This window comes from Electrona antarctica, assembly GCF_951216825.1.
Source record: "Electrona antarctica genome assembly, chromosome: 19".
Classification (NCBI taxonomy): Eukaryota; Metazoa; Chordata; class Actinopteri; order Myctophiformes; family Myctophidae; genus Electrona; species Electrona antarctica.
In genome coordinates this window covers 42348077-42358391 of record NC_136800.1, presented here as the reverse complement: position 1 = coordinate 42358391, position 10315 = coordinate 42348077, and the positions used below count along the sequence as shown (strand labels likewise).

At 43.4% G+C, this 10315-nt stretch overlaps 1 protein-coding gene across 3 annotated transcripts in view; it reads left to right on the top strand.

The window, feature by feature from the left end:
- Positions 1-13: 13 nt before the first annotated feature.
- The window catches only part of LOC306912400 (rod cGMP-specific 3',5'-cyclic phosphodiesterase subunit alpha-like), a 57636-nt gene continuing 47334 nt past the window's right edge, over positions 14-10315 (top strand). Inside the window, exons 1-2 of one of the 3 annotated variants that reach the window (XM_079488586.1) lie at positions 14-77; positions 4045-4100. The gene's annotated coding sequence lies outside the window, so the exon portion shown is untranslated. Of the gene's footprint in view, positions 157-1179; positions 1256-4044; positions 4101-10315 lie in introns of those variants that run through there. The other 2 variants (XM_079488587.1, XM_079488588.1) reach the window with 2 other exon arrangements.

Below are 10315 nucleotides of genomic sequence, written 5' to 3'. Positions count from 1 at the left end.
GCAGCATGGCCATACAACTTCCATTCTATATTGTATTATCAGACCAAACATTGCTATGCTGATGGTGATGGCACGCCGTAAGCAGAGCGTATACTGTCTGCTGCTACTTGTGTTTATTTGTGTTTCTTTTATAAGATACTCCTGAACTGCGTCTGGGTGAGCGTTTGTTGTGAGACAGTACAATGAGTGGAGAAACAAACGGCCTAGTGTTTTACCGTAGGCCGCCTAAAATAATATTATTTAATATCGGACCCACAGGGGGCTGCAACAATGTTTTGCTTCTCATTGTACCGCCCGGAGGCACGCAGGGCTTAAAGCCAAAAACGACCCCTATGAGATCCTCAGGACTAATCAGTCCCCAGGACTGAGAACTTTAAGCCCTGCTTCTGGTATGGGATGGGATGGGAGCCAATTGGTTTCTATTATTGTCAGAAATGTTACGAATAGGCTATGATGTTGTCTTCTTGAGTATTGGTTCTTCAAATCTCAATTCGGGGAATTAAATAAAAAGTGTGTGTGTGTGTGTGTGATAATGCGATTGATTGATGTATTGCTTGATTGATTGATTGATTCAATTGATTGATTGAACGATGTATTTTAAAGGTTGCTTAAAACAAAACGTGTTAAATGGTTAAAGCCATAACTCTATGGTTAGAGCACTATATTCTGATGGTAACCAAATAACTGCTAGACTAGACTAGAGTAACAGCTTTCCCTACCGACACACATTCAGGTTTCAGCCTATATTAGCCGCAATTTGCAACTCTAGATTTTTTTATAATGGGATGAATCTAGAGTTGCAATACCCTCCATTGACTCCCCACTCATCATTTTGCGTTTGCGATCTGCTTGTCTTAAACGACGTTAAACTCACCAACATTGCAGCTGTAGTCCAAGCTTGAATTATTCTCTTTCAATCTGCAAAGCTTGTTTTTCATAAAAAATCCCCCGTAGACATGTTATGAGCTACTTTCTGTCAAGAAGAAGAAATGTTGGAGTTTGGAAGCGCTCGTTTTTATTAAGGGGTCGCGCTGCTGCCTCCTGCATTATGTGCAAATGCGAAACAGATGCATGCAGGGACGTTCAGTGACTTACGACGAGCGCTTCCAAACTCCAGCACTTAGAAAAAGAATCACTTGCACAGAATTTCTTGACAGAAAGTAGCTCATAACATGTCTACGGGGGATTTTTATGAAAAACAAGCTTTGCAGATTGAAAGAGAATAATTCAAGCTTGGACTACAGCTGCAATGTTGGTGAGTTTAACGTTGTTTAAGACAAGCAGATCGCAAACGCAAAATGATGAGTGGGGAGTCAATGGAGGGTATTGCAACTCTAGATTCATCCCATTATAAAAAAATCTAGAGTTGCAAATTGCGGCTAAGCCTATATCAGCTTCATCTTTATGAAAAGTTCCAATGTTGTTGTCTGCTCATTTGAATCATTTCTTTGGTGCCATCACTTCCCATTTCACTTGTTTAACCATTTTGGGCGGGAACCCCTTTTGCTGTTTTGAGCATTATGTTATAGGCTACTTTAGCTATTGAAAAATAGCAGATCTACAAGCTCATAGCTTGTAGATCTGCTATTTTTGAAAAATCGTGAAAATGTGGCGCAAATCTTTGTACGTATAGGCTATATTCTTTCAGAGCGAACGTTTTTAACTCAAATCTTTGTACGTATAGGCTATATTCTTTCAGAGCGAACGTTTTTAACTCAAATCTTTGTACGTATAGGCTATATTCTTTCAGAGCGAACGTTTTTAACTCAAATCTTTGTTTCTGGGAGGTCCCTGCGGAACAACATATTTTGAGATTGGGCCCGGCGGCCAATTACATATATTTGTGGGGGTCCTTTTTCAGGATTTAGAAGACATTTTGTAGAATCGACCTCAGGTCAAATGGGCTAAGGTCAAGGTTCAAGTTTAGTGGCGACGAAGGGCAAATAGGCCTATCTCACAGCCCGCTTTCCACGCCCACTTCCGGTAAATAGTGGTGTCTTTAACATTAGCATTTACACGTTTTTTTCTCTGGAGAATCTAAGTACATTTTCTAATGTAAAAATGTGACAGACCAATATTATTATGAAGCAAACAAGATGGTAAATCAGGTCGAACAGATAGAACAAACCTTACCCTGAGAAAACAAAAGTTGTAGACTTCTTAAATTACCTCTGTTAACATGTAGCGTCTATGGAGTGACGTCACGCTATCACCACTAACCCCGAAAGGGGGCGTATTAAGGGGGGCGGGGAAATTCTGTGAGATAGGCTTATTGGGTTGCAGCGGCAAAGACATCAAGCAATACAAATAAAAACATAGTACATGTAGCAGATCTGTAGCATTACTGAGTTCTCTGTCCTGGTTGGATAACATTGGTATCCCGACCTCAAAATGTATTTTCTGTTAACCCATTTTGACCTGAGATCAGATTCTAAAAATGTCTGTTTGAAAATGACAGTTTTCTGAAAAAGCTATGTTTCTATGTCAGTCGTTCTCCGATGTTTCAAAAATAGCAGACCTACAAGCTCATAGCGCGGCACTCGGTGGCGCGCTATGAGCTTGTAGATCTGCTATTTTTAAATAGCTAAAGCATAACATAATGCTAACACCAAAAGGGGTTCCCGCCCAAAAGAGCTGGGGATCGAGACATGGAGACTCAACATGTTACTGAACAAACACTCTAGCAATGCACAAGTAGGTTACTATATCAGAATGTAGAGCTATTCACACTTATTTTAACCAAAGAAAATAACGAACCCTATACCTGTTATGGTTCAAGGCAATAAACTTGAATGTTTCATGTCTACTAACTTCATGAATCCTTTTCTCACCTAGGCCTACATGTTTGAAACCACCATGCTATTGCCAACTTGACACTCCTATACTTTGACAAAAAACTAACTGATTGCAAATTTGCAATACATAATGTAGGTAGGGTAAAGGTGGTTGCACACCGGCCGCGTTTTTCGGAAAACCGTTGGAGAAACGCCGCTTAAAAATCTGAATTCGCGCTCGGTGTGTGGAGACCTTAAAGGTGGTTGCACACCGGCCGCGTTTTTCGGAAAACCGATGGATGAACGCCGCTAAAAATCCGAGAAACGCGCCCGGTGTGTGGAGACCTTAAGTGTACGATATTGTTCAGATCAGAAGTGGCATGGGGTGGGTTTGACGATGTCAGTACATTAATATCGCTAATGTGAAGGTGTATTCAGAGGGATTTAAAATCCACAGTGCCATAGATTTAGTAACATTTTGAGGGACTGCATGAAATGCAGTGTTGTCTTGGCAGCACATTTCTATTTTAGTTTTAGTCATAGTCTCTTGAATAGTTTTCACTTGGTTTTAGTCACATTTTAGTCACCTGGAATGTATTAGTGTTAGTCTAGTTTTAGTCGACTAAATATCATATGATTTTAGTCGACTAAATCTACAGGTGATTTAGTCGACTAAAATGATTTTTGGCGGGCCTTGATGCTGTCGTAATGGCAGATTTTATACTTGCTGAAAATAACCGATCTACAAGCTCACAACGCGTCGCAGCGCGACGCGTTGTGAGCTTGTAGATCTGCGACGCATTGTGAGCTTGTAGATCTGCTATTTTCAGCATGCAACTCATTGTAAAATGACTTATACTGGATCTCTGGTCCCTTTCTATCATTTTACTCTAGTTCTTATTTGTCGACGAAATTGTCAGTATATTTAGTCTTAGTTAGTTATCATAGCTTCGTTTTCATGTAGTTTCCATTAGGTTTTTGTCAGTGGAAAAAGGTTTTAGTCGACGAAAACAGCACTGATGAAATAGAAGGAACCTCTGAATAAAACCGGTAGTGCATGTTATGCCCACTGGGCTGGTATAGCATGATGCAACACCTCTGATGTTCATAGGAATGGAATGAGACACATTAGTATGAATGAATGAATGCAACAGCAACAACATACAATTGGGAGACCTGTGTGATTATCCTGTGTTGTAATTGGATGCAGGCTTATGGCCACACATGACCATTTAAAACCATCCCTCTAATCCCTATTCTCTCTCCGCAGCAGACAGAGAGATATTAAACACGCTTGGCTTGGAGATAACGCAAGCTCTTAATCAGGTATGTCTGGTCCTCTTTTTTTTTTTTTGTTGCTTATAATAAGATGTTTTGCAAGACAAAAAAAAGGGAAGGAAAGAAAGAATTTTGAGAGCACTATTAGGCCTCACTATTATGTTCTGAGTGCGAGTTTAATGAGAGCAACGCAACACACACACGTCTCACACACACACACACACACACACACACACACACACACACACACACACACACACACACACAACCTAAAGGCAACAATTATGTCTAGTATTTTTTTGTCTTTCTTTTTTTAGAAGAGTATATGTCTTGTATATCCTGTCCACCCAAGAGTATTGCATTTTCTCTGTACATTTGTTTTGTATTTAATGCCATATTATGACATTTAAAAAAACGAATAGGTGTGTGTGTTTGCGTGTGAAGGGCAGACTAGCTGGCTCTGCAGGCTATTAGGACTTAACCTCGCATAGCCTGCCTTCACAATGCGTATCGCCCCAGGCAGGCAGAAGATAAGTGTGCTATTGTCTGGCTACGAGTACGCGAGGCTAATTAGGACTATAGGTGTCAGATCTGGGTCAAAGGCATTTGCCACTGCCTAGTTACACCTTTATGGTTTCGTTTTAATCTACTTAGTGCAGTGGTCCTGGGCCCCGGGAGGCAGCCCTTGTCAGGGCCTCAAACCCAGTACCGTGCGGTCCAGTTGCCCCGAAGGGCCCCTGAGATCCATGTGCCCCGGCCCCACTGACCCAATGGCTAATTTGGCCCTGCTATACTGTAGTTGAGATAAAGATACTAGGGCACTAGGGATCCACGATTAATCAGTAGCATAATCGGAATCGGCCATATCGGCTATAAAAATAGCACATCGGAACGGTCTCAAAATAATACAGATTTAATCATCTACATTTAATTTGTGTACTCATCTCATTCAGTGGTCATTCAGTTGTGAAAACAGACACTTGGAAAAGAGTATAGGCTGTTTATTGATTGATTGAATACTTTATTAACAGGCTTTGGGCCAAGCCCCTATAGAGCGTCGCAGTCCCACCCCCTACCATGGCCCAGGAAATGAATCCCAATGCATTTTTCCCATAGACATTTCAAAAAGTATTTATTTAAAGACGGTTACGCCGCGGACAAAGCCAACTCGAGTCGTGACAACTCATGACAACACAAACAATATTTTGGACCAAACAAATAATTACAAATAAGAAAAACAACAAAAAAAGTGTTGTAATTGTAACCTGCCGTTTTTTTCTTCTTTCTAATTATTTGTTCGGCCCAAAAAATTGTGTTTGTTGTCATGATTTGTCACGACTCGAGTTGGCTTTGTCCGCGGCGTAAACGTCTTTAAATAAATACTTTCTGAAATGTCTATGAGGAAAATGAACGGAGAATAATTTCCTGGGCCATGGTAGGGGGCGGGACTGCGACGCTCTATAGGGCCTATAGGCTTGTTTCCATTGTGGTCCTCTGTATAATATCGGAATCGGTCAGAATCGGTATCGGCAGATATGACCCTGCAAATAATCAGAGATCGGATACCGGTCATAATTTCATAACCGTGCACCCCATAGGCACCATGCATGACTGTGATAAACAACGTGCCATTTTCCAACCACAAATGGACATACTGTAAAAGCAAACAAACAATGCAATTATACCGTTTTTTGTAGGCCTAATTGTTCTCCTGGTCCAACTTGATCGTTCCCCACGCATGCACCATCTCATAAAACGTGATCCTTGTCGTGCAAGTTGCCAACATTACTGTAAACAAGAGTGTCTTACTCATATAAATATTGCCTTAATTTTATTTCCTACACAGTAAAAGAAAATATGTTTTTAAATCCTCAGTCTTAATTTAATGTGGTCAGTGTACAAATGAAACCAATTTGCTGTAATCTCTTGAGCTTTTCCATCTCTTCTCTCAAATCCAAACCGATATACTCCCCCTCTCATTGTGCCAAATGTGAGGCTCTCCAAAAGCTAAACACAATATAAAAAATCACACCCGTGTGAACTGAGTGGTGCAAGGTCTTATATAGCCTGATCAGCTGTGGTCTGATGTAATGTCAGTTCTCATTGTACTGGGTCCCACGTACAGGTACACACATACACACATACACATACGTAGATACAGACAAAGCTGGTTGTTGGAGTGGTTTGCACCACTCAAAAAAAGTCACACCCGTGTGAAGTGAGGGGGTGCTCTTATCATTATGCATCATCATACATCATCTCATTCTGGCCAATCACAATTTGCGTCCTCACTTAGCCGTCTTCACTTTTCATCTTTAATGTTTATGTTTACAGTAGCCTATAAAGCTGGCCATAGGAAGGGCTAGCGCCTCTCAAAAACTACTTCAATAATTGAACCTAATGCTGGCCATAGGAAGGGCTAGCGCCCCTCAAAAACTACTTCAATAATTGAACCTAAAGCTGGCCATAGGAAGGGCTAGCGCCCCTCAAAAACTACTTCAATAATAACCTAAAGCTGGCGATAGGAAGGGCTAGCGCCCCTCATAAACTACTTCAATAATAACCTAAAGCTGGCGATAGGAAGGGCTAGCGCCTCTCAAAAACTACTTCAATAATAACCTAAAGCTGGCGATAGGAAGGGCTAGCGCCTCTCAAAAACTACTTCAATAAGAACCTAAAGCTGGCCATAGGAAGGCCTAGCGCCTCTCAAAAACTACTTCAATAATTGAACCTAAAGCTGGCCATAGGAAGGGCTAGCGCCCCTCAAAAACTACTTCAATAATGAACCTAAAGCTGGCCATAGGAAGGGCTAGCACCTCTCAAAAACTACTTCAATAATTGAACCTAAAGCTGGCCATAGGAAGGGCTAGCGCCTCTCAAAAACTACTTCAATAATTGAACCTAAAGCTGGCCATAGGAAGGGCTAGCACCTCTCAAAAACTACTTCAATAATTGAACCTAAAGCTGGCCATAGGAAGGGCTAGCGCCTCTCAAAAACTACTTCAATAATTGAACCTAAAGCTGGCCATAGGAAGGGCTAGCACCTCTCAAAAACTACTTCAATAATTGAACCTAAAGCTGGCCATAGGAAGGGCTAGCGCCTCTCAAAAACTACTTCAATAAGAACCTAAAGCTGGCCATAGGAATGGCTAGCGCCTCTCAAAAACTACTTCAATAATTGAACCTAAAGCTGGCCATAGGAAGGGCTAGCACCTCTCAAAAACTACTTCAATAATAACCTAAAGCTGGCCATAGGAAGGGCTAGCACCTCTCAAAAACTACTTCAATAATTGAACCTAAAGCTGGCCATAGGAATGGCTAGCGCCTCTCAAAAACTACTTCAATAATTGAACCTAAAGCTGGCCATAGGAAGGGCTAGCGCCCCTCAAAAACTACTTCAATAATGAACCTAAAGCTGGCCATAGGAAGGGCTAGCGCCTCTCAAAAACTACTTCAATAATAACCTAAAGCTGGCCATAGGAAGGGCTAGCACCTCTCAAAAACTACTTCAATAATTGAACCTAAAGCTGGCCATAGGAAGGGCTAGCGCCTCTCAAAAACTACTTCAATAATGAACCTAAAGCTGGCCATAGGAAGGGCTAGCGCCCCTCAAAAACTACTTCAATAAGAACCTAAAGCTGGCCATAGGAAGGGCTAGCGCCTCTCAAAAACTACTTCAATAATTGAACCTAAAGCTGGCGTTAGGAAGGGCTAGCACCTCTCAAAAACTACTTCAATAATGAACATAAAGCTGGCCATAGGAAGGGCTAGCGCCTCTCAAAAACTACTTAAATAATGAACCTAAAGCTGGCCATAGGAAGGGCTAGCGCCTCTCAAAAACTACTTCAATAAGAACCTAAAGCTGGCCATAGGAAGGGCTAGCGCCCCTCAAAAACTACTTCAATAAGAACCTAAAGCTGGCCATAGGAAGGGCTAGCACCTCTCAAAAACTACTTCAATAATTGAACCTAAAGCTGGCCATAGGAAGGGCTAGCACCTCTCAAAAACTACTTCAATAATTGAACCTAAAGCTGGCCATAGGAAGGGCTAGCGCCCCTCAAAAACTACTTCAATAAGAACCTAAAGCTGGCCATAGGAAGGGCTAGCGCCTCTCAAAAACTACTTCAATAAGAACCTAAAGCTGGCCATAGGAAGGGCTAGCGCCTCTCAAAAACTACTTCAATAATTGAACCTAAAGCTGGCCATAGGAAGGGCTAGCGCCCCTCAAAAACTACTTCAATAATTGAACCTAAAGCTGGCCATAGGAAGGGCTAGCGTCTCTCAAAAACTACTTAAATAATTGAACCTAAAGCTGGCCATAGGAAGGGCTAGCGCCCCTCAAAAACTACTTCAATAATTGAACAGTTGAGACGAATAACCATCTAAGTCCATGCTAATTATCTATAATGATATATACATTATGCGGGGATGGGGTCAGAATAAATTATGGTTGGTTCTCAAACTTTTTCTAGTCAATGACCCCCAAATGAATACTTATTTTCCCACAGACCCCCATTTCAAAATAGCCTATATATATATATGCCACGGACCCCTATAAGAGAAGATTTTCATGGTTCTAGCAAACTCAAATACGCAGTGGGCCAAAATAAAGAAATTGGTAGAAGTCGAGGGCCGGACTGTGTTTCAACACTCGGGCACCGCGGTCAGGAGGACGTCCCAGGAAAACAGCAAAAAAGTAAATGCATTTAAAACTGACGTAAATCAAATCAGTTGCATTCCTTTCTTATCATAGTCTTCTTAGGTAATATTCTTTCATTACAGCCACACTGTCTCCACACAGAAGAGACACAGAGGTTTGCCCTCTGCCTCCCACCTGTCTTGAAAACCCCCGTTTTCAGAGTCCAGCTTTCGTTTAGCCATTTTTGGCGAGAGGGGTAGCTGAAAGTTGACCACAAGCGATATTCTTTCACTGCTGATCAACAGTGAAGAGTAGACGCATGCTTGCGCTTGCAGGCCCTCGATATGTGCCAACTCGCAGTGCATTGCCGGACTTGTAGTAGTATGGTGGTCCGTGCAATATACCAGAGGGCGACTGTGGCTCAGGAGGTAGAGCAGGTCGTCCAATGATCCATGGGTCGGCGGTTCGAATCCCGGCTCCTCCTGTCTACATGTCGAAGTGTCCTTGGGCAAGACACTGAACCCCAAATTGCTCCCGATGTGCTGGTTGGTACCTTGCATGGCTTCCGTTGCCATCGGTGTATGAATGTGTGTGTGAATGGGTGAATGTAATGCACAATCTATGTAAAGCGCCTTGCATAAAGGCGCTATATAAATGCACCATTTACCATTTACCAGTTCTAATACTAATTAAATATCATCCCGCGGGCCAAAGATAATTCATTCACGGGCCTGATTTGGCCCCCGGGCCTTGAGTTTGACATATATGTTCTAGCAGGACTCTTCAGTTTGACATGCATTAGGCTATGGACGGACCTACATGGCATTTCTATCTCTGGGATCCAATTTATTATTGTAAAATCAATGCTAATTTAACTCTGAGAGTGTACAAATGGAACCAAATGGACCCGTCTGTATACACTCTCAGAGTACAGACCCATAAGGGTCTGTACTCTGAGAGTACAAATGATAACTATCATTTAGCTGGGGACCCCCTGAAACTCCCTCAAGGACCCCTGGGGACCCCCTGAAACTCCCTCAAGGACCCCTGGGGACCCCCTGAAACTCCCTCAAGGACCCCTGGGGACCCCCTGGAACTCCCTCAAGGACCCCTGGGGACCCCATGAAACTCCCTCAAGGACCCCTGGGGACCCCCTGGAACTCCCTCAAGGACCCCTAGGGACCCCCTGGAACTCCCTCAAGGACCCCTGGGGACCCCCTGGAACTCCCTCAAGGACCCCTAGGGACCCCCTGGAACTCCCTCAAGGACCCCTGGGGACCCCCTGAAACTCCCTCAAGGACCCCTGGGGACCCCCTGAAACTCCCTCAAGGACCCCTGGGGACCCCCTGAAACTCCCTCAAGGACCCCTGGGGACCCCCTGGAACTCCCTCAAGGACCCCTGGGGACCCCCTGAAACTCCCTCAAGGACCCCCTGAGACTCCCTCAAGGACCCCTGGGGACCCCCTGAGACTCCCTCAAGGACCCCTGGGGACCCCCTGAAACTCCCTCAAGGACCCCTGGGGACCCCCTGAGACTCCCTCAAGGACCCCTGGGGACCCCCTGAGACTCCCTCAAGGACCCCTGGGGACCCCCTGAGACTCCCTCAAGGACCCCCTGGAACTCC